General features: G+C 39.4%; 1 protein-coding gene and 1 pseudogene across 2 annotated transcripts in view; one reads left to right on the top strand and one right to left on the bottom strand.

Moving 5' to 3' along the window:
* PTBP3 (polypyrimidine tract binding protein 3) overlaps window positions 1-24045 on the top strand; it is a 152913-nt gene that overhangs the window by 1822 nt on the left and 127046 nt on the right. The gene's annotated exons all lie outside the window — the stretch shown is intronic.
* On the bottom strand, window positions 834-2646 carry LOC144322669 (large ribosomal subunit protein eL29 pseudogene; annotated as a pseudogene).

Raw genomic sequence — 24045 nt, 5'->3', positions numbered from 1 at the left:
TTTAAAATTCAAAATTGTATAAAGCAAAACGTTAATTAACAATATTGTGACAAAAAAAAAACAAACAATATTGTGACATACTATTATAATCTTAGTTGGATTAAGGCAAAAATAGCATGAAATTCTCTACAGAATTCTTATAACCGGGAAATAAGAGGAGGCATATTTTATTTTTTTTTATTTATGATAGTCACACACACACACACACAGAGAGGCAGAGACACAGGCAGAGGGAGAAGCAGGCTCCATGCACCGGGAGCCCAACGTGGGATTCGATCCTGGGTCTCCAGGATCGCGCCCTGGGCCAAAGGCAGGCGCTAAACCGCTGCACCACCCAGGGATCCCGAGGAGGCATATTTTAAATTGTAAATTCCTTAAAGAAGGGGTGCCTGGGTGACTCAGTGGTTGAGCATCTTCCTTTGGCTCAGGGCGTGATCCCTGGGGTCCAGGGTTCGAGTCCCACATTGGGCTCCCTGCTCAGCAGAGTCTACTTCTCCTTCTGCCTACATCTCTGCCTCTCTCTCTGTGTCTATCATGAATAAATAAATAAAATCTTTTTTAAAAAATCCTTAAAAAACAGGATGTGATACTTTAATTCATTTTATATTATTATTTAAATTAATAATACTGCCAATACTAAAAAGTAATTTCCAAATGCATGAGAGATTAAGAATGCAGAATTAAGTTGAAATATCAGAAGATCTGACATTGAGGAGCACCTGGCTGGCTCAGTCAGAAGAGCATGTGACTCTTGATCTCAGTGTTAAGAGTTCAAGCCCAATGTTGGGTGTAGAGATTAGTTAAATAAAAAACTTTTAAAACAGTATAACATTGAGAACTTTAACCTTAAATTATCAAATAAGGACTCTTCTAACTCCATCTTGCATAAGAATATATATATATTTTTAAAGATTAATTTTTTTAGAGAAAGAGTGTAAGCAGGGGGAGGGGCAGAAGAAGAGGGAAAGAATCCTCAAGCAGACTCCCTGCTGAGTGGGGAACCTGACACAGGGCTTAATCCCAGAACCCTGATCATGACCTGAGCTGAAACCAAGAGCTAGATCCTTAACCAAATAAGTCACCCAGGCACCCCCAAGAATATATTTTTGAGTATATAATGCAGTAACATTCAAATGTGTTGGCCACAGCCACATAAAGAAAGAAATTTTTTTTAAGATTATTTATTTGAGAGAGAGAGAGGGAGGGAGGAACAGAGGGAGAGAGAATCTCAAGCAGACTCCCTACCTAGTGTGGAGACTGATGCGGGGCTTTATCTCATGACCCTGAGGTCATGACCTGAGCTAAAACTAAGAGTCAGATGCTCAACCAACTGAGCCATCCAGGTACCCCCATAAAGAAATTTTTCATCCAGACCCAGGACACACAGTTTTCTATTTTATTGAATCTATTATATTCTATCAAGTTGATCATAATATACTAAATTATTTGGATGATTCATTAATGGATTATAGCTTACTATTAGGAAAACACTGCTTTAGTGTGCTGTTATTTACCATTGTGATTTTTCGACTTGCCTTTTAAGATATCCTGGGCTTCTCCAAATATAAAATTACTAATTAATGATAGTTAGAGGCCAACAATACAATGCACATGCTTTTAATCGCTTTAGAAAAGTCAGGGCTCTTGAAACTTTCCATTTTCTTCACCCACAAGACAGCTCACCCTGTTCCAGGTTAAATGGGGAAATCCTTGGGGTTTTGTGTATGGCAGTTCTTTCTGAAAGTGTACCAAATCTTCCCCATAGACCTGCTAGCAGTACCTTTTGTTTTTCAAAGAATTATTCCCGGTCACTATTTTATTAGTAACTGTTATTAACCTCCATGCTGTATTTAAATGTCTTTATCTTTCTGATAATACAGGACTACAACAATCTAGAGAAAGTGAAAATTTCCATCTTAATACCATCATTCAGAGATAATTATTAACATTTTAGTATGTATCCTTTAAGTCTGAAAAAAAAATTTATTTTTGGACAGATCCTGCCGCAGGTTTATTTGTACAAATAGCACAAGAGGACACCAGGCCCATGTAGACAGAAGCCCAGGGGTCATACCAGTCCTTGCGTCCTCACACTGGCAGGCAGAAGACTCTACACTGGAGCCTTTGTGGGGGCCTGGGCACCTTTGGGGGCCTGCGCTGCAGGAGTGGAAGCAGGAGCCAGAGCCAGGGCCACAGCTGCAGCCTGGGCCTTGGTTTGAGCCTTGGCCTTGGACTTTGGCCGGCAGAGCCTGAGACCTTTGGCAATGCGGGCTCGAGCACGTTTCCCGAGCTTGGGATGAGCTATGTAGGCAAGTCGATTGAGCTTGCGGCTGCCGCCCTTTGGGATCTTGGGCTTGACCTCCTTGGGCTTGACAAGGGCCTCGGCACGTATAGTCATGGCCTTGGCATTGCTGGCCTGCATCTTCTTCAGGCCCTTCTTGTTGTGCTTCTTGGCAAAGCGCATGTCCCTCAGGAACTTGGGGTCTAACCCCTTAAGAGATTCATATCTTTGTGACCGGGGTTTCTTGATGCCATTTCTTGCCATTTTTGTGACTGGTTGTGCATGGTGTGGTTCTTGGACTTGGCCATGTCTACATCAAAGTCCACACCTCCCCAAGAGCCTATGGACCAGAAGAGAAAAAGCAAATCTGAAATTTTTATCTAGGTTTTGATCATTTATAAATCATAGGGGAGATTATATATATACTATATTGTTTTGGAAACTTTTTGTTTTACTTAATATATCATAGACATTTTTCCAAGTTTACACCTAAAAGTTTACCTTGACTATTTATTTATTTATTTTTTAATTTGGAGACAGCGAGTGTGAGCCAGGTGAGGGGCAGTAGGAGAGGGAGAAAGAGAATCTCAAGCAGACTCCCCACTGAACATAGAGCCTGACAAGGGGCTGGACCCCAGGAGCCCAAGATCATGACCTGAGCTGAAATCAAGTCAGATGCTTAACTGACTAAGCCACCCAGGCACCTATACCTTGACTTTTTAAAAAAAACAAGTGCATAGTTTTCTTTTATATGAATATACTGAAATTAATTTTACCATTCTCATTTGTGATGGACATTTTAGTTGTTTCCACATTGTCTCCAATAAAAACATTCGTGCATGCATCATTGTTCACTACTCATTTTTCCTCAGAATACATTCCTAGAAGTGAGACTGTTTGCTCAATGGATATACACAATACAGTTTAGCAAGGTTGTGTTAATACAGTTGACTGTATTAACTGATTTGAACTGTGTAAGTCCACATCTACATGGATTTTTTTCGATAAATGCAGTATAGTCCTGTAAATGTATTTTCTCTTATGATTTTAACATTTTATTTTCTCTGGTTTACTTTAAGAATACAGTATATAGGGACATGTGGGTGGCCCAGCCAAAGGCCCAAAGCATCTGCCTTTGGCTCAGGGCGTGATCCCGGGTCCCGGGATGGAGTCCCACATCAGGCTCCCCATGGGGAGCCTACCTCTCCCTCTGCCTCTCTCTCTGTGTCTCTCATGAATAAATAAAATCTTTTAAAAAAGAAAGAATACAGTATATAGTACATGGAACATAGAAAATATGTGTTAATAGACTGTTGATGGCAAGTCTTCTGGTCAACAGTAGACTATTAGTAGTTAAGTTTCTGGGGAGTCAGAAGTTACACATGGATTTTTGATTATGTGGGCATCAGTGCCCCTAACCCCTGCATTGTTCAAGGGTCAACTACAACGTAGACCAGGATTTCTCAACCTTGGGGCTATTGACCCCTTGGGCTGGATAATCCTGTGTTGTAGAAGTTTGTCATGTGTACTGCAGAATGTTTAGCAACATTACTGGCCTTTCCCCCCTGGATGCTATAGCCCATATTCCCATGTATGTATGTTTAGATGCATAACTTAAATTTACCATGTTAACCATTTTCAAGTGTATAGTTCAGTGACTTGAGTACATTCACATTGTTGTGCAATCAATAACACCATCCTAGCCCTTCCAATTTTGACACTCCAGAAATTGCTGAATGTCCTCTGGAGGGCGAAATTACCCTGATTGTCTACATCATCACAGAGGTAGATGAGAAATCAAAAATGTCAATGTCATTAAGAGAAAAATGAGAGGCTGAAGAGCTGTAATAGATTAAACAAGACTGGGAAACCTGAGTGGCTCAGCAATTGGGCATTTGCCTTTGGCTCAGGGTGTGATCCTTGGGTCCCCAGATAAGAGTCCCACATCAGGCTCCCTGAATGGAGCCTGCTTCTCCCTCTGCCTGTGTTTCTGCCTCTCTCTCTGTGTCTCTCATGAATAAATAAATAAAATCTAAAAAAAAAAAGATTAAGTAAGACTAAAAAAGACATTACAACTGATGCAACACACGATCCTCGACTGGATTCTATACAAAAAAAGATTTGCTCTAGCACAGTCGACAAATTGGAATGTGTATTACAGAGTAAGGTATTGCATCAATGATAAATTTCCTGAACTTGATAACTACCGGGGTAATGTAAGAGACTGTCTGTGTTCCTAGTATGAAGTATTAAGGAATAAGAGGAAATTAATATTCATCAACTCTTAAGTGTGTGTGTCTGTGTGTGTGTGTGTGTAATGGAGAAGAGGTTATGGTGAAACAAATGTAGGAAAATGTTAAAAATTGGTGATTTGGAGTAAAGATGTATGAGAATTCCTTTCTCTCTTTGTTACAACTTTCTTATAAGCTTGAAATCATTTCAAACTAAAAAGTTTTATGTTTTAAGTGAAAGAAAATGCTTAGAGATGAGATTATTTATTGCCTGCCCATGCTTTTCAATTCGTTGTCATTTCTAATTTTACTCATCCATGCTTCAGAAAAGGTAACTGTAACTACAGTTTAGAATAAAACCTTGATTAGTCTAGGTCAATGGTTCTTAAACTTTAATGTGCACTAAAATCAACAGAAGAGCTTTGTAAAACACAGATTAATAAGCCCAACCTCCAGAGTTTCTGATTAACTAGGTCTTAGACAGAGGAGTTGAAGAATTTGTAGTTCTCACAAGTTTCCAGGTAAGGCTAATGCTGTTGGTTGGGGCACGAAAAAGTGTAGGCTGGTAGTTCTCAACCTTGTTTGCAAATTGAAATCACTTGGGGATCTTTTTAAAAATCTGATGTCTGGGTCTTACTGCCAGAGATTCTAATTAAGTTGGTATGGAGTATACATAGGTGGTATTTTTTTTTTAAAGCTCCTCACCTCAAGTGATTCAAATATGCAGCCAAGATTGAGAGTAACTGTAATTACTCTCAATTAGAGTCAGTGTAATCCCATTCCCCTTGCCCATGCCTTTAGAGGTAGACATGTTATCTAGTTCTGGCAAACGTGAGGTCTGCTGGGAAAGATTTTATTTTAAGAAAGAGACCACAGGAGCACCTGGGTGGCCCAGTCTCTTGATTTTGGCCCAGGTCATGATCTCAATCTCATGAGATCGAGCCCTATGTTGGGCTCTGCCCTCAGTGGGGAGTCTGCTTGAGATTCTCTCTCTCCCTCACCCTCTGCTCCTCCCCCACTCATTCTCTCTCTCTCTCTCTCTCTCTCTCTCTCTCTAAAATAAATAAATCTTAGGAAGGAAGGAAGGAAGGGAGGGAGGGAGGGAGGAAGGAAGGAAGGAAGGAAGGGAGGGAGGGAGGGAGGAAGGAAGGGAGGGAGGGAGGGAGGGAAACTACAGAATAGGTTGTCTCTTTTCTTCTAGATGTTATTTCTGGATGTGATATTTGGAATAGCTCTATCTATATTGCATCATAGTAGGGATTAGTCTTCCCCTTTCCTGTGACTCCTTCAAAGGTAAGCTTTCTCCTATAAGATTCAATGAAGAAAGGTAGGATGGGGAGCAGTTGTCTCAGTACCCTCCTGAGCTTTCCACCTGGCCTTCTGATAGTCTACTGGCACACTGTGGGTTTTCCTCACTTTACAGCTGCCATCTCTTAGAATTCCAGGAAACAGTTCCCTCAGTAGACAAGTGCTCACTTGCATGAATTCAAGTAGTGAGTGGAATGGGTATGTAGATGTGTGGATCATGCCTTATGTTACTTTTTTGCCTGTTCATTTATTTACTGTACCATCTGCACACGACTCTTAACCAAAGAGTTGAGGCTTACATGAGGGAATTTCATATATATTATTACATGTATAAAACAATTAACTTTATGTTTTATGGGACAACTGCCATGTCAGAGATGATATTTCCAATACCTATTATGAATTATCCACTTTTTTTTACCAACAGTATCCAAAAATTATCCACTTTTTTTACCAACAGTTTTTTTTAAAGATTTTATTTATTTAATCATGAAAGACACAGAGAGGCACAGGTAGAGGGAGAAGCAGGCTCCCAAGACGTGGGACTTGATCCCAGGTCTCCAGGATCATGCCCTGGGCTGAAGGCAGTGTTAAACCGCTGAGCCACCAGGGCTGCCCAACAATATCTTTTTAAAAAGATTTTATCTATTTATTTGAGAGAGAGAGGGCACACAGAGGGAGAGAGAGAAGCAGACTCCCTGCTGAGCAGGGAGTTCAACATGGGGCTGGATCCCAAGACCCTGAGATCATGAGCTGAGCTGAAGGCAGATGCTTAACTGACTGAGCCACCCAGGTGTCCCCAGTAGTATCTATTATTGGAGGTATCAATATGCCCAGAAAAAACCCTGCATCTCTCAGCCTGTCTTGTAACTAGGAGTGGCCATGTTACCATATTATATGGTAATATATGGGCATAAGTGGGAGATATTGCAATGGACTTCTGAGAAAGCTTCTTTAAGGAGCTTCCAGCCATTTTGTGATCTTAAGAATGAAAACCACATGCTCACGTAATAAAACAAAAGGGAGACTGGGTCACTAATGAACATGGAATGCCATAATAGTCCCGAAACTACTACTTCTAGACTCCTTTTGCAGGAGAAATTAATCTTTATCTAGTTTAAGACACTTATTTTTTTGTTTCCTGTTATGTGCATCTGTACCTAATGCTTAAATGATACCCTATCTCAAGGCAAAAGTACCAAAAGAATGCAAACCATTGCAAAGGGGGTTCCCTCTTGAGTATATCCAAATCCCTAGCTTTGCTCCTTGCCTTCATATCTGCTTTTCTCTCTAAGGGCATCAATATTGTTCAAATTTCCTCCTTTAAAACTGCTTTTAGGGGCTCCTGGGTGGCTCATTCAGTTAAGTGTTTGGCTCTTGATCTCAGCTCAGGTCTTGATCTCAGGATCATAAGTTCTTTTTTTTTTTTTTTCTTTTTTTTTAAATTTTATTTATTTTATGATAGTCATCAGAGAGAGAGAGAGGCAGAGACACAGGCAGAGGGAGAAGCAGGCTCCATGCACCGGGAGCCCGATGTGGGATTCGATCCTGGGTCTCCAGGTCGCGCCCTGGGCCAAAGGCAGGCGCCAAACCGCTGCGCCACCCAGGGATCCCAGGATCATAAGTTCTTAAAAACAAAAATTGTTTTTAGTATTTCCATCCCCTTTTAGGAAATCCCATGCCCTGCTCACAGGAGTTCGTCTTTTTTTTTTTTTTTTTTTTTTAAGATTTTATTTATTTACTCATAAGAGATATATAGAGAGAGGCAGAGACATAGGCAGAGGGAGAAGCAGGCTCCCTGCGAGGAGCCTGGGATCATGCCCTGAGCCAAAGGCAGATGCTCAACTGCTGAGCCATCCAAGCACCCCTAGGAGTTGGTCTTATATCAGGATCCAACCTCTTTTCATAGGCTATACATTTTCTCAAGTCTGAATTATTCATTCTGTTTTGAATATAACTTAAGCAAGAGAGTCTGGGTTGGGTGTGGGTTTTCCAAGTCCAGTTCCCGTGGAGATATTTCCACCGAATTCCTCCTTGTATCCAGTATACAACTGTTCTGTCAAACACAGCCACGTCTCCCAAAGTCAGGCATTAATTCTGTGACACAGCACTCTACTGCTAGTATAGGTATTCTTAGCAAGCTGAGAAAGAAACACTTGACTCTTCTATAATCAACATGGCTTCATCCCTGCTCACTATAAATACAGCATTTTATTTTGCAGAATAATGTCAGTTCTTTTTTTTTTAAATCTAGCTTTCAAACCATGCCCTATAGACACTAAAAAAACAAAAAACAAAACAAAAAGAAAACCAAAACCATTCAAAGTTAGCATAAGAATCAGGCCCATAATTGAGCCATCTATCATTAATGGCCACAACTTTAATACACAAAGATCAAGCTTTGGAATTAACCGCATGTCTTAACTCTGTGCCAAATGAAATTCTTGTCAGTGTCATCCTACCTCCCTCTGCTAAATTAAATTTTTGATTAGGGTCTCACACTCCCACTTCCCTAGGAGAAGAAAAGCTATATGAGGACTTATTATCCTCTGATAGAAGTGATCCTCAACCCCCATGGATGGGGAAGGGGGTGGAGACATTTGCTTTTCCAGTTACCTAAATAACATATCTTCATAGAGAAGTGTTCCAGATTGTTCTTTTGTTTTGTTTTTCTGCTATTGACCTTTTGTTTGTTTGCCTGTTCAAGGTTGAACATTTCCCTGGCGCACCCCATGGGATTATCTGCAATTAAACATTTTTTTAAAAATATATTGGGGAGGGAGAACAACAGCTCTATTCAGTTGTCTGGCATCCCATGAACCTTTCCACTGACCTTATGAACTATGATCTGCTTTTTGCACAGGCTAATATTTCCATAAAAGGCAAATAAGGAAAAAGATCTAACCAATCTATTTGGCTCTTTGTTAAAGAGTTATGTCAAAAAATCTAGAGAAGGTTTGAATTAGTGGCCAGACTAAAGGGCTTGTTCTAGTTGCAAAATAAAATTTATATTTCTGATTGCGATATGTTCTCAGATGCCTAAGATGGGACTATTTTGTCCTGTATAAGAACTTTTACAATATTGTAGGCATCTATAATATGTATCAACTTCACATGTCTATAGACAAATGGAATAACAAGGCAGGAAAAGTAAATGAACTCAATATAGCAGACTAACTTCATTTCAGGGAGGAAGAGTTGGTAAGTACCTGGTTAAATGGAAAAGAAGAAAAGAAAGAGAGTTGCCTCTTTTTCTCTGCTACCCCTCTCACCCTCCCTTCTTTGAAAACTGAGGTTTTCACATGTGAACTAGCCAGTGAGGGGTAGAAAAAGTAAGGGACAACATGTTAAGGGCTGGTGAAAGGAAGAGTAGAAATATTTTAATGAAAGTCATTAATAATTATATAACTTCCAGGGAAGATGGAAGTCTGAGAAAGTGAACAGAAATGAACCAAAGCCAGAGAAGAAAATTTCAAGTATAATGAAACTAGGGAACTACCATAATCCTACCATTTAGACTATGAAGAATACCTTCCAATTTGTACCCAAATTAAGGAAAGCAATGAGATTTGATAAACATTTCCTCTAAATAGTAATTCAGTGCCATTTTTAGAAAGTAAATGAGATGGTTATAAAGGTCCAACAGTAACCTGAAAGCATGAGGGACATGAGTGGACCATGGAAAAATTAAGGCCATCCATTCTCAGATGGCAAGGAAGGTAGAATTGAGGAAGAGACAATTTTCCTGACTTAAAATTGAAACTGGAAAGTGAGGGGCAGTTAAAAGATTAACAGTGACATACAAGACAGATCTGCAACTGTTGATCAAAGTAAACTGAGCAGAGTAAATAAACGCTGACTATAAGATAAAAATCCTATAACATTCTAAAGTGAAACTCTCAAACTAAAAAAATCAATCATAATTCCAATAGAAATGAGAACACCTAGAAATCAGAGTTTTTAAAAAGATTTTATTTATTCATGAAAGAGAGAGAGAGAGAGAGAGAGAGAATGAGAGAGAGGCAGAGGAAGAAGCAGGCTCCATGCAGGGAGCCTGACATGGGACTCGATCCCAGGTCTCCAGGATCAGGCCCTGGGCCGAAGGCAGCGCTAAACCGCTGAGCCACCCACGCTGCCCTAGAAATCAGATTTGATATTTTTTTCTCTTTCTATTTTTAAGATTTTTAAGTAATCTCTACACCCAATGTGGGGGTTCAAACTTACAACCCCAATATTAACAGTTGTATGCTCTTCTGACTGAGCCAGCCAGCTACCCCTTAGATTTGATTTCTAATATTATACTCCAGTGAAAAGAATGAGTGTTCCTAAGAGAAATGACCAATCCTAGAGCTAGAGCAGAAAATATGCAAGATGAGCCTGAAACATTCTGTAGTGGCAGAAAATTAGGAGGTGCTGAAAAATGAAAACAACAAAAAACCCACATTGGAGGAAGTATGTCAAAGGAGCATAGAAGTCAACTGAAAGACCTCCCAATGGTCAAAGCTGGAACAATTTGGGCAACAAAATAAAGTGGTATTGAATTGCAACCAAAGTATAAAATACATATTTTGAGTCCATACTGATATAATTATATGATTGAATAAATAAATAAATGGGGAGAAATAACAAATTTCCTGGGTAGAAGAATTCCAAATAGTTTAATTCCAAACTGCGTGTTACATTGTCCAAATAGTTTAATTCCAAATAGTTAATTCTGCTGCCTTAAGAAGATGGAGAATAACTCCCCATCCTTAAGTATGGGCTGTAATAAAATGACATCTCCCAAAGAGTACAATAGGAAAATAGTACAGTAGGAAAAAGGAAAAGGGGGGGGGAATGATTTTACAATGAAGGGAGCTGAGAAACATGACCTCTGCTAGATGATTGAAGTCAATATCAACTGTGATAAGTCATGTTGATGATACTTGCCCTTTTGTTTTAAGGATTTTATTTTTTTTAATATTTTATTTATTTGAGAGAGAGAGAGAGCAAGCACACACACACACACACACACACACACACACACACAGAAAGGGAGAGAATCCCAAGCAGACTCTGCACAGAGTGCAGAGCCTGACATGGGGCTCGATCCCACAACCTTGAGATCATGACCTGAGCTGAAACCAAGAGTCAGACGCTTAACCAACTGAGCCCCCATGTGCCCCTAAAGGTTTATTTTTAAGTAATCTCTACATCAAACGTGGGGCTCAAGCTTACAACTCTGAGATCAAGAGTTGCACGCTCCACCGACTAAGTCAGTCAGGTGCCCCAATAATACATACTTTTGATATAGCATGATGAAAATGGCATTTTATCTTTGTGGTCTCTCCCTTAAAAACCTAAAACCCTGGTCTAACCATGAAACCTCCCCCCCCCCACACACACACACCATACAAGTCCCAGTTGAAGAACATTGCACAAAACACCTGAGCAATACTCCTCAAAACTATCAAGGTCAGGGCAGCCCGGGTGGCTCAGCGGTTTAGTGCCGCCTTCAGCCCAGGGCATGATCCTGGAGTCCCGGGATTGAGTCCCACGTCAGACTCCCTGCGTGGAGTCTGCTTCTCCCTCTGCCTGTGTCTCTGCCTCTCTCTGTCTCTGTGTCTCATGAATAAATAAAATCTTAAAAAAAAAAACTATCAAGGTCATAAAAAAAAAAGGAAAGTCTGAGAGACTGTCACAGCCAAGAGGATCCTCAAGGGACATGATGCCTAAATGTAATGTGGTGTCTTAGATAAAATCCTGAAGCAGAAAAACATCATTCAGTAAAAAACTAAGGAAATTTTTTTAAAAGATTTTATTTATTTATTCGAGAAACAGATAGAGAGAAGCAGTGCTAAACCGCTGAGCCACGGGCTGCCCAAACTAAGGAAATCTTAATAAAATAGTGTCTTTAGTTAATAACAGTGTTTATCAATATAGGTTCATTAATTATGACTAATCTACCCTACACTGTAAGATGTTAATAACATCAAAAATTAGGTGTAGGACGTGTAAAAATTCTGCACTATCTTCACAATTTTTCTGTAAATCTAAAACTGCTCTGAAAAATAAAATTTCTTTAAAAAGTTTTAAAATCTTAGGGGGGGCAGCCTGGGTAGTTCAGCGGTTTAGCGCCGCCTTCAGCCCAGGGCCTGATTCTGGAGACCCGGGATCAAGTCCCACATCAGGGTCCCTGCATGGAGCCTGCTTCTCTTTCCGCTTGTGTCTCTGCCTCTCTGTCTCTGTGTGTGTCTCTCATGAATAAATAAATAAAATCTTTCAAAAAAAATCTTAGGGACACCTGGTGTCTCAGATAAGTGACTGCCTTTGGCTCAGGTCATGATCCTCGAGTTCTGGGATCAAATCTCATGTTGGGCTCCCAGCTCAACACAGAGTCTTCTCCCATTTACTATGCCCCTCCTCTCCAATGGTGCTCTCTCTCAAATAAATAAATAAATAAATAAATAAATAAATAAATAAATCTTACAACATGACATAATTTGTTTTTTAAAAAACCCATTTTAAATGATTGAATTTGTAAGAACATAAGGATAAATCTTGAAGGCAATGGTTCTAAATGGATTTTGCTAACCAGAAGACATTTGTGAATATCATTTTCAGTTGTCACATTTGGGAGGGGAGTGGTACTAGCATCTAGTCTGCATTTCTGCTAATCATTCCACAATATACAAGATAGTACAACTCCTTTCCTCAAAAACTACCGGATCCAAAATATTAATTGTGCTGAGGTTGAGAAACTTTGCCCTAAGGAATGAGGTGTAGGGACATATATCACTGACAAAAATGGGCTAGATTTTGTGTATATATGTGGGTAGAATAATTCAATACATCCAAAATATGTGTAATATATATAAATTATGAGATAATAATAAATATTTGTAAAACTGTAACCCAGTTAAAGGACTAGAAATGAATCATGTGCTTCTCTTGATCCTACATCACTGCCTCCTCCCCAGAAGTAACCACTATGCTGAACTTTATTTTTATCTTTTTCTTGTCATCTTTTTTTTTTTTTTTTTAGAGATTTTGTTTATGTATTTTAGAGCGAGCGCACTAGCAGGGGGAGAAGAAGAGGGAGAATGAGAGAGAATCTGGAGCAGACTTTGCACCGAATAGAGAACATGATGTAGGGCTAGATCCCATGACCCCAGATCATGAGCCAAAACCAAGACTCAAGATGCTTAATTAACTGAGCCACCCAGGCATCCCACTCTTGTCATCTTTTATAAAATTGTGTGTGTATATGATACATTGGTCAGCTTTGTTTGTGCTTGGTTTTTAACTTTAAACAAATGGTATCCTAGTATGCATAGTTTTCTCTGATTTATTTTTTCGTTTAGTATTTTATTTAGCCGTATCATTGCCTATTGTACTTCAATGATTTTCACTGCTGTCTAGTATTTGACTGTGTGACTATGCCATAATTTATTTGCCTGTTCTTCTTGTTAATGGACATTTAAGTTATTTACATATTTGATTATGAGCAGCGGTGTTATGAATATTCTTTGATATGTCTCATGTTGCATATATGCAAATTTCTCTAGGTTGTATACACCTAAGAGAATTGCTAATATGTACATATATATCTTTAACTTTATTTATTTTTTAAGATTTTATTCATTTATTCATGAGAGACACAGAGAGAGAGAGAGCCAGAGACATAGGCAGAGGGAGAAGCAGGCTCCTTGTGGGGAGCCCGTTGCGGGACTCAATCCTGGGACTCCAGGATCATGCCCTGGGCCAAAGGCAGGTGCTCAACCACTCAGCCACCCAGGTGTCCGAATAACTCCCTTTCTATCATAAAGTCATAAAGATGGTCTCCTAAATATTCTTCTAGAAGCTTGAAAGTTTTGCCTCTCAATATTTAGTCATCTGGAGCTACTTATTGTATGTATGAGGTTGATACTGTATTTGGAATGAGATAGGTATCAACTTTCCACTTTTTCCCTCCAATTGAACTAAATGCTTCCTGTGATGGGCACCTGGGTGGCTTAATCAGTTAAGCATCTAACTTTGGCTCATCATGAGCTCGGGGTCCTGGGTTTGAGCCTTAGGTTGGGCTCTGCACTTAGCAGGAAGTCTGCTTCTCCCTTTCCCTTTGCCCCTCCCCTTGCTCACACACTCTCCCTCAAATGGATAAATAAAATCTTTTTAAAAAATCAAAAATTAAAAAAAATAAATGCTTCCTGTACCCTACATCAAATTTTCATATACGGCCAGATCTGTTCCACTAGACAACTTGCCTATCCCTTATGGCAACACATTTTTCTGGATTATTTAATTTTATAATATGCGTCTTAATACTTGGTGAAGCAAGTTCTCTTACATTGTTATTCCTCAAGATTGTCTTGGCTATTCTAGAAATCATTTCACCAAATTCCTAGGAAAATCTTTTGAGATTTTTTTTTAATTTATAGATCCTTTTGGGAAATTATATCTTTACAATTTACGATCCTCTAGTCTATAAACATGATATGTCACTTGGGTTAAACTGAGTCTTTCCTAATACAGTTTCATTTTTTCTTTCCATAAGGAATTACAGATATTTGGTTGGACATATTCCTCAGTATCTTACCTTTATTTTTATTATTATTATTTTAAATATTTTATTTATTTATTTAAAGAGACAGAGCATGAGCAGGGGGAGGAGCAGAAGGAGAGAAGAAGCAGACTCCCCATTGAGCATGGAACCTGATGCAGGGCTCAATCCCAGGACCGTGACCTCATGACCTAAGCCACAGTCAGACACTCAATCCACTGAGCCATCTAGGTGCCCCTTTTTATTATTGTAACAAAATGTAATGGCATCTTTTTTTGCATTTTTTTGATGGTAAAATATACCTAAGATAAAATTTGTCATTTTAACCATTATAGTTCTATAGTTCTGTGGCAATGGTATTGCCATTTTTTTTTAAGATTTTATTTATTCATGATAGACACAGAGAGACAGAGAGAGAGAGAGAGGCAGAGACACAGGCAGAGGGAGAAGCAGGCTCCATGCAGGGAGCCTGACATGGGGCTCAATCCCGGGTCTCCAGGATCACGCCCTGGGCCGAAGGCAGCACTAAACCGCTGAGCCACGCGGGCTGCCCAGTATTGCCATTTCTAAATGATGTTTCTGAGGCATCTCTGTGGCTCAGTTGGTTGGAAAGCTGACTCTTGATCTCGGCTCTGGTTATGATCTTAGGGTCATAAGGTCAACCTGGGATCAAGCCCTGCATCAGGTTCCCTGCTCCACACAGAGTCTGCTTCAGATTCTCTCTCCCTCTCCCTCTGCCCTTCCCCCCCTTGCTCATTCTCTCTCTCTCTCAAAATGAATAAATAAATCTTTTAAAAAATAAATATTTTCTCTTGTTGCTAGTATATACAAATGCAATTGATTTTTACATATGCATCTTATACCTAGACTCTTATTAAACTCTCATTAATTTTAATAATTTTAACATACTTTTAGACTTTCTACATAATTATTTCAACTGCAAATAATGGCGATTTATTTTCTCCTTTCCAATCTTCCTAGCTTTTGTTTCTGTTTCTTATCTTTACTTCACAGGAACTACAGTATAATACTGAATAGAAACTTGAGCTGAAGCCCCAAACCATAAACAAAAAAGATCAATAAATTTTACTTTGTTAAAATTAAGAGTTTCTGTTCATCAAAAGACACCATTAAGGGACGCCTAGCTGGCTCAGTGGGAAGAGCATGAGACTCTTGATCTCAGGGTCTTGAGTTCAAGCTCCACACTGAGTGTAGATATTACTTAAACAAATAAAATTTTTAAAAAACACCATAAAGAAAATGAAGAGAGAAGACAGATTCGGGAAGAAGACACCTACTGCAGATGCTAGGGACATTGTCACCAGCTAAACCCAAGACCTGACATGTATCGCTCACCTGCTTGTACCTACTGACCTTTGTCCCATGTTTTTCCTTAAGTTCTTATTTACAGCTTATCTCTTAAGTCAGGCAAAAGATCTGAGGGGTATAGCATCCCATGATGGAAACACAAACTACCCCTCAAGCAATGACTGTCCTGACAAAGAATTCCAGCAGGACCAGAATGCCCAGATCAGTTTGATCTTAACCACAGACTCACGTCAGTGCAGATGGACAATGGAGTGACCCATAGAATGACAGACAATTACTTTTACCTCATTATAATACTAAAATCTCTGTTCAAGGAGGAGCATAAGTTGCATCCACATAACATATACAATGTATGTTTAGGCATGTTTCCTTCAGGCCTGCCTCTACATAGGTGACAAGGCTCTCCTATCTAAATATTCATTCTAACTCTAATTAAAAGGAACTCTAACCCTTGCTCGGGGAGTCTCAGCTTTGGAAGTTGTTCCCTGGGATCTCCTTATTTGCTGCAAATGAAGTTTCCTTTGTGTGCCAACTCCACCTGATGTAGTTTCTATCTGACTCACCAAGGAGCGAACTCATGTAAGTTCAATTCAGGTACCTGCAAACCAGTAGGTAAACAGTAATAGTCAAACAGGGAAAAAATGGGTATATAATCAGAGAATTGTCTATAAGATTGTTTCTAGAGGGACACCTGGGTGGCTCAGTGGTTGGGCATCTGCCTTCAGCTCGGGTTGTGATCCCAGGGTCTTGGGAACAAGTCCCATGTCTGGCTCCCCATAGGGAGCCTGCCTCTCCCTCTGCCTATGTCTTCGCCTCTCTCTCTCTGTGTCTCTCATGAACAAATAATCTTTTTAAAATAAGATTGTTTCTAGAAAAATTAACATATTCAAAATAAGGCATATTTCTTTTTTCTTTTTAAAGATTTTGTTTATTTATTCATGAGGGACACAGAGAGACAGCCAGAGGGAGAAGCAGGCTCCTTTCAGGGAGCCTGATGCAGGACTCGATCCCTGAACCAGGATCTCACCCTGAGCTGAAGACAGATGCTCAACCAGTGAGGCACCCAGGCATCTGCCTCTTTTTTTTTTTTTTAAGATTTTATTTATTTGTTTGTTTGTTTGTTTATTTATGATAGACACACAGAGAGGCAGAGAGACAGAGAGAGAAAAATAAGGCATATTCTAAATAATTATCTAAATCTCAAAGATGAAGAAAGGTTTCTTTATGCATCTGCCTAAAGAAATAGTTCATATAGAAGACTGGCTTGGGGGTGCCCAGCTGGCTCAGGCCATGGAGCATGTGACTCTTGATCTTGGGGTTGTGGTTTTGAGCCTCAGGATGGGTGTAGAGATTACTTAAAAATAAAATATTAAGAAAAAAAACCAACCCAACAACTTTAGAAGGAAAACACTGGCTTGAATCTTTTCCATCATAGTTTTAAATGCTAGAATACGGTAGGGTTATAGCCACAGGGTTTTCTGGGAGAGGACAGTGACTCAATATTTCTTCACTGAAGTTTTAATGTAGAGAAGTTAATAGAATCATAAGGACTCAGGAAACAGATAACACATGATGTCTTTTAAAAAAGATTGTTGAAGATCTAATTCTGCTAACTGAAAGATGAATTAAGAAAAGACATAACTATCAGGACGCCTGGGTGGCTCAGTGGTTGAGTGTCTGCCTTTGGCTCAGGTGGTGGTCCTGGGGTCCTGGGGTCCAGCCCCACATCAGGCTCCCCGGGGGAGGCTTCCCTCTACCTATGTCTGTGCCTCTCATGAATAAATAAATAAAATCTTTTTTAAAAATCTAAAAAACACAAATATTGGGCAGCCTGGGTGGCTCAATGGTTTAGCGCCATCTTCAGCCCAGGGCCTGATCCTGGGGACCCAGGATCGAGTCCCATGTCAGGCTCCTTGCATAGAACCTGCTTTTCCCTCTGCCTGTGTCTCTGTGTCTCTCATAAATAAATAAACAAAACAAAACAAAAAAACACAAATATCAATGAACATTAATCCACTTAGATGTGAATATATAGTTTAATGTAACAGTTATTCTTTTTTTAAATTTTTATTTATTTATTTGAGAGAGAGATAAAGCATGAGCAGGGTGAGGGGCAGAAGGAGAAACAGATTCCTTCTGAGCAGGGAGCCTGACACAGGGCTTGATCCCAGGACTCTAGGATCATGACCTCAATTCAAGGCAGATGCTTAACTGACTGAGCCACCCAGGTACCCCAGGATAGTTATAATTCTTAACAGAAAATTTACAGAATGTGAAAATAGTAATACTCTGATGAGGCTGACCACAATGAAAGAGTCATGAGACTTAGTATGAGGGCTAACTTGTTCATTTCTCAGAGTGGAGTCAATAAATAACATTTTTGCTTCTGAGGCTAATGATTTAAGTATATTATTTAAAGTTTAAAGATAACCACTAGTGGAACTAAAACTAGATCTTCTAATTTACCAGCAGAAGTTGCCATAATTCTGATACTAAAACTGAACAGACAACAAAAACTCTAAAGCAATTTCATTTATTAATAGAGATATTAAAGGTGTAATAAAAGTATTAACAAATGAACTAATGTATTTAAAAATACATACCTCAACAAAGTACATTTTATTCTGTGAATGCAAGAATATATTGACAGAAAAATCTATGATAATTGTCTACATTAAAAGAAGAAAGGAGAGGGGCATCTGGGTGGCATGGTCAGTTAAATGTCCAACTCTTGATTTCAGCTCAGGTCTTGATCTCAGGGTCAAGAGATTGAGCCCTACATCAGGCTCAGCACTCAGTGAGAAGTCTGCTTGAGATTCTCTCACCTTCCCCTTTGCCCTTCCTCCTTGTGCTCTTTCTTGCTAAGATAATAAATAAATCTTAAAAGAAATAAATAAAAGGAAAAAGGAAAAAAACTATATGATAATCTTACAATCATATATTAGCCATCTAGATAATCTCAAAAGCCAAAATGCAACATCTACTTGTATATTAAACTTAATATCTACCTGAGGAATTTTTTAGAAAGCTGGAAACAGAAGAACATTTTCGTTTTGGTGCTAGTATGCCTTTTACACCAATACTTGTTAAAATTTTTAACCAAAAGAGAGATAGGCCTTTGGCCAAGAGCCAATTCCAATTAATAATACCTAGCTAGAACTTAATAACATTTTCTGCTTTTATTGTATCTCTTCTTATTTATGATGGCTCTTATGGCAAATGATACTGCTTTTCCATTTATGACAATGGTAACAAAATTTCCTTTTAAAAAATTAAGTAAGGGATACCTGAGTGGCTCAGCGGTTGAGCATTTGCCTTCGGCTCAGGGTGTGATCCCAGGGTCCTGGGATCGAGATCCGCATCCGGCTCCCTGCAGGCAGCCTGCTTCTCCCTCTGCCTATGTCTCTGCCTCTCTGTGTGTCTCTCATGAATAAATAAATAAAATCTTAAAAAAAAATTAAGAAATAAGTAAAAAGAGCGAGGTGATTCAAAAAAGAATGTTAAGTAAACAAAAGTAAAGATGGTTCATGGATAGAGAATCATTGACCAGGTATTGGAATGACTCAAGTTTGAGAAACTGCTCCAGGCAAATGTTTCTTAAATGGGCCTATGAACACATTCGTGGAAGTCTGAGGGTTTTCTGCGAGAATGTTTCAGTTTTACACATTTGTTGTTTATATATCTAAAATGTTATATAAGTATACTCTAGGTCATGTGGATAACTATTTTATAACAAAGTGCTGTCATGTAAATCTAGTGTTTACATTTGTAATTAACGTTTGCTTCCTCAACCATTAGTGTCACTTTAATTGTGTTGGGCTAATATGAAAAGAATAGAGAGGCTTGGTATATGTGATGAATTTGATCCAGATAGAGGACAAATGATATCATGGCATGTTAAAAAAAATGAAGGTATATAGAAAGTTATATGATACAGGGATGCCTGGGTGGCTCAGCAGTTAAGCGTCTGCCTTAGGCTCAGGGCGTGATCCTGGAGTCCAGGGATCGAGTCCCACATCGGGCTCCCTGCAGGGAGCATGCTTCTCCCTCTGCCTGTGTCTCGGCTTCTCTGTCTGTCTCTCATGAATAAATAAATAAAATCTTAAAAAACAAACAAAAATTTATATGATACAATTGAGTCATTGTCACATAGCCCATTGTAGTGAAGTTATATCATGTAAGTATTCAGCTAATATACAAAAATTTGGCCTTACTTTTTCTTTAAGGACATATATATTTTTTAAGATTTTATTTATTTATTCATGAGAGACACAGAGAGAGGCAGAGACATAGGCAGAGGGAGAAGCAGGCTCTTCACAGACAGCCAGATGAGGGACTCAATCCCTGGACCAGGATCCCGCCCTGAGCCTAAGGTAGAGGCTCAACTGCTGAGCCACCCAGGCGTCCCAAAAGTTTTCAGCTGCAAGGACATCTATTTTGAATGAGTGATACCCATTTAGTACCAGTTACTAAATATTCCGAGTATCGCCTAAGTGAAAGAAAGTGATCACCTAATGAAAGAAAACCTTATAGACACTTACTTGGGTTGTTCATGAGAAAAAGGAAAAAAGAAGCAAGAATATGAAGAGGGAGACAAGGGCAGAAATCCGTTATCCATTCTCAAGAAGTGGATAGCCCAAGGGTTAAGTCTGAAAATGTATGTCCTGTGAGCTCAGGTTAGAAAAAAAGTTACTGGGAATATTCTACCTATATGCGATTAGCAAGAAACTCATGCTTTAGGCTAATGGGTCCAATACCTGGGGTAGGGATTACAGAAAATCTCAACCCTTTACATTAAGGATTCTTAAAGTTTGCTTCTCAGGCTATCAGCAGTGTCAGTAACGTGTGGGAATCTGCTAGAAATGCACGTTTGGTCCCCACCTCTGAATCAGGAACAACCAATTTCTGTTTAACAAGCCCTCCAAATGATTCTGATGCACATTTAAGTTTGAGAATCACTGATCTACACTGATAGTTTTTAGTTTTAAAGATTATCAGTGATTTAAAATTATCAGTGATGCACATTTGAGAATCACTGATCTACACTGATAGTTTTTAGTTTTACAGATTATCAGTGATTTAAAATTATCAGTGATTAGTAGTTGGAGGTCATTAAACTACCATTTATTTGTATGTTTGAATATTTCCACAGTAAAAGTTAAAGAACAACTCTCAAATAGCATATTCATATATTCATTATATTACTCAGATGTCATCCATAAAATAAGAAAATAAAAAACTGATTTTTTTTTTTTTTTTTTTTTAAGGATCCATAGGGGCACCTGGGTGGCTCAGGCAGTGAAGTGTCTGCCTTTGGCTCAGGTCATGATCTTGGGATCCTGGAACTGAGCCTCACAGCAGGCTCCCTGCTCAGAGGGAAGTCTGCTTCTCCCTCTGCCTCTGCTCCTCTTGTTTGGTGCTCTCTCTCTCTGTTAAATAAATAAATACAATCTTAAAAAAAAGAGAGAGAGAGAGATCCATATATCTGAGAAATAGTAGATTAGTGCCTCTTAAATTGTGGTGAAGGAGCATTTTTTCAAAAAACTTCCAATCCTTTGTGGAGTAATACTTTTGTAAAACCATGATAAAAATAACTAAGAATTGGAATAAAAAAACAAAGAATATTAATCCAATTTTTTATTATATTCAACAGAAATAATATTTCTCTGTCAAACTTCTATGAGTTCCCAAACACTTTTTCTTATTCCATTCTTTTCTTGTTAGGGACTAGTAACAGTTTACAGAGCAGCAGCATTCCACTGTTGACGCTAACTGATAAAATGATAAATAAATGATTCTCAAATTACACTCTCCAGGAATTCTGTTGCTTTGTAAGCTTGTAATAGTAATACAAAGTAATGATGATTAATGACTGTAAACATATGGGGCATTACCAGATGCTAAATACCATGTTAAGCACTTCTCTTGTATTCATTTAAACCTTCCCAAAAGTTATAAATACTATTACTATCCCCTCTTTACAGTTCAAGAAGCTGAAGCAGAGAGGTTAAGTAACTTGTCCCAGTTTATACTTTTAGCAAGTGCTGGTCTAAAACTCCTTTTTTAAATTTTTTTAAAGAGATTTTATTTTTTCATAAGAGACACAGAGAGAGGCAGAGACATAGGCAGAGGGGGAAGCAGGCTCCCTGCAGGGAGCCCAATATGGGCCTCGATCCCAGGACCCCAGGATCACCACCTGAGTTGAAGGCAGATGCTCAACCACTGAGCCACCCAGGCATCCCTGGTCTATAAACTCTTAAAAACTTAATACACAAATCAGGAGATGGCTGTTTAGGAGTGGTGGTAATGCAAAAGAGGGAAGCCATGGGGTGGGGGTTGGGGATGGGTGGCAGTAGGGTTGGGGATGGGTGGCAGTAGTGTCACCTTCACTCCCACACCTGGTTTTGTCTCCCAAAGAGAGAGAGACAGGCACATTCCAGAATGGGTGGGCTTCCTCTACTGCGTCTGTTCGATGTATGATGAAATGTCTATCATGGCAGGCAGCTTGCTAATGCTGACCCCAAAGCGATCCTGCAAGGCCTTGATGATCTTGGCCTCGTTCTCATCTGACACAAACATGATGGTCAAACCCATAGTGCCAAAGAGGCCTGCTCTGACCACATAACACAGGCAGGTGTTAGAATCCTCAGGCATGTCATTGTTAAAGGCAATGTTCAGGGGAACCTGGGTGGTTCAGTGGTTGAGCATCTGCCTTTGGCTCAGGTTGTGATCCCGGGGTCCTGGGATCGAGTCCCACATCAGGCTCCCTGTAGGGAGCCTGTCTATGTCTCTGCCATTCTCTCTGTATCTCTCATGTAAAAATAAAGTCTTAAAAAAAAGCAATATTCAAAAAAAAAAAAAAGCAATATTCAGTAAGTTAATGTCCATGCCTGAGCCAAATAGGTTCGTAGTCACAAGAATTCATCACTGAACATCTTTAAACTGCTGGTCCTAAGAAAGTTTCTCCTCTCAAAGCATTCCACAGCAGATGGCAATGGTTGGGAAATTCTGCTTCATGAGAAACTGGGCCAGTGCAATGCAATGCTACACAGACTTCATGAAGATCTAAGATTCTAAATGAGGTAGGCTGGCTCTAGATCACATTCTTAACCATTGCACACTGTTGTTCATTTTATTACGTAGGCAGAGGTGTTATTACGTAAACAATGTCCCTTTTCTAGTTCTTTGATAATTAAAGTTGGTGAATGGAATTCTTTTTATGGCACTAGGCATCTCAGCTTGGAAATAAATGGGAGCAAATATACTTGAGCATATCTGAAGAGGAGTGCCGACCTCTGTTTCCAGAAGATGGACTTCTAAGTGGGGTCAAGGAATCTCCTAGGTTAAGAACGCACCTTCAGGGTAGAGAGTGGTGCCCATGAGTTTTAAGGACAAAATGTTGGTGCTTTGGGGAATCATGACACTTGGAACACGGTGGTGATCATCACTCAGGTGGTTCTCTAACCTAGCCCCATAAACCCAGGTCTAAATCCTAAATGATTTTCTGTGACTAAAAATGGAAAAATGCTGTTTTATTAAAAACTTCGTAGATCTTGGATACTAGCCCTTTATCTGATACGTCATTTGCAAGTATCTTCTCCCATTCTGTAGGTTGTCTTTGAGTTTTGTTGACTGTATCCTTTGCTGTGCAAAAGCTTCTTATCTTGATGAAGTCCCAATCGTTCATTTTTGCTTTTGTTTCTCTTGCCTTCATGGATGTATCTTGCAAGAAGTTACTGTGGCCAAGTTCAAAAAGGGTGTTGCCTGTGTTCTCCTCTAGGATTTTGATGGAATATTGTCTCACATTTAGATCTTTCATCCATTTTGAGTTTATCTTTGTGTATGGTGCAAGAGAGTGGTCTAGAACTTATTAAACTCAACACCAAAGAAACAAACAATCCAATCATGAAATGGGCAAAAGACATGAACAGAAATCTCACAGAGGAAGACATAGACATGACCAACATGCAGATGAGAAAAATGCTCTGCATCACTGGCCATCAGGGAAATACAAATCAAAACCACAATGAGATACCACCTCACACCAGTGAGAATGGGGAAAATTAACAAGGCAGGAAACCACAAATGTTGGAGAGGATGTGGAGAAAGGGGAACCCTCCTGCACTGTTGGTGGGAATGTGAACTGGGATAGCCACTCTGGAAAACTGTGTGGAGATTCCTCAAAGAGTTAAAAATAGATCTGCCCTATGACCCAGCAATTGCACTCCTGGGGATTTACCCCAAAGATACAGATGCAATGAAATGCCGGGACACCTGCACCCCGATGTTTATAGCAGCAATGTCCACAATAGCCAAACTATGGAAGGAGCCTTGGTGTCCATCGAAAGATAAAT

This window comes from Canis aureus, chromosome 10 (genome assembly GCF_053574225.1).
Source record: "Canis aureus isolate CA01 chromosome 10, VMU_Caureus_v.1.0, whole genome shotgun sequence".
Classification (NCBI taxonomy): domain Eukaryota; kingdom Metazoa; phylum Chordata; class Mammalia; order Carnivora; family Canidae; genus Canis; species Canis aureus.
Note: the sequence above shows the minus strand (reverse complement) of the source record. Positions and strands in the feature narration are given on the sequence as shown.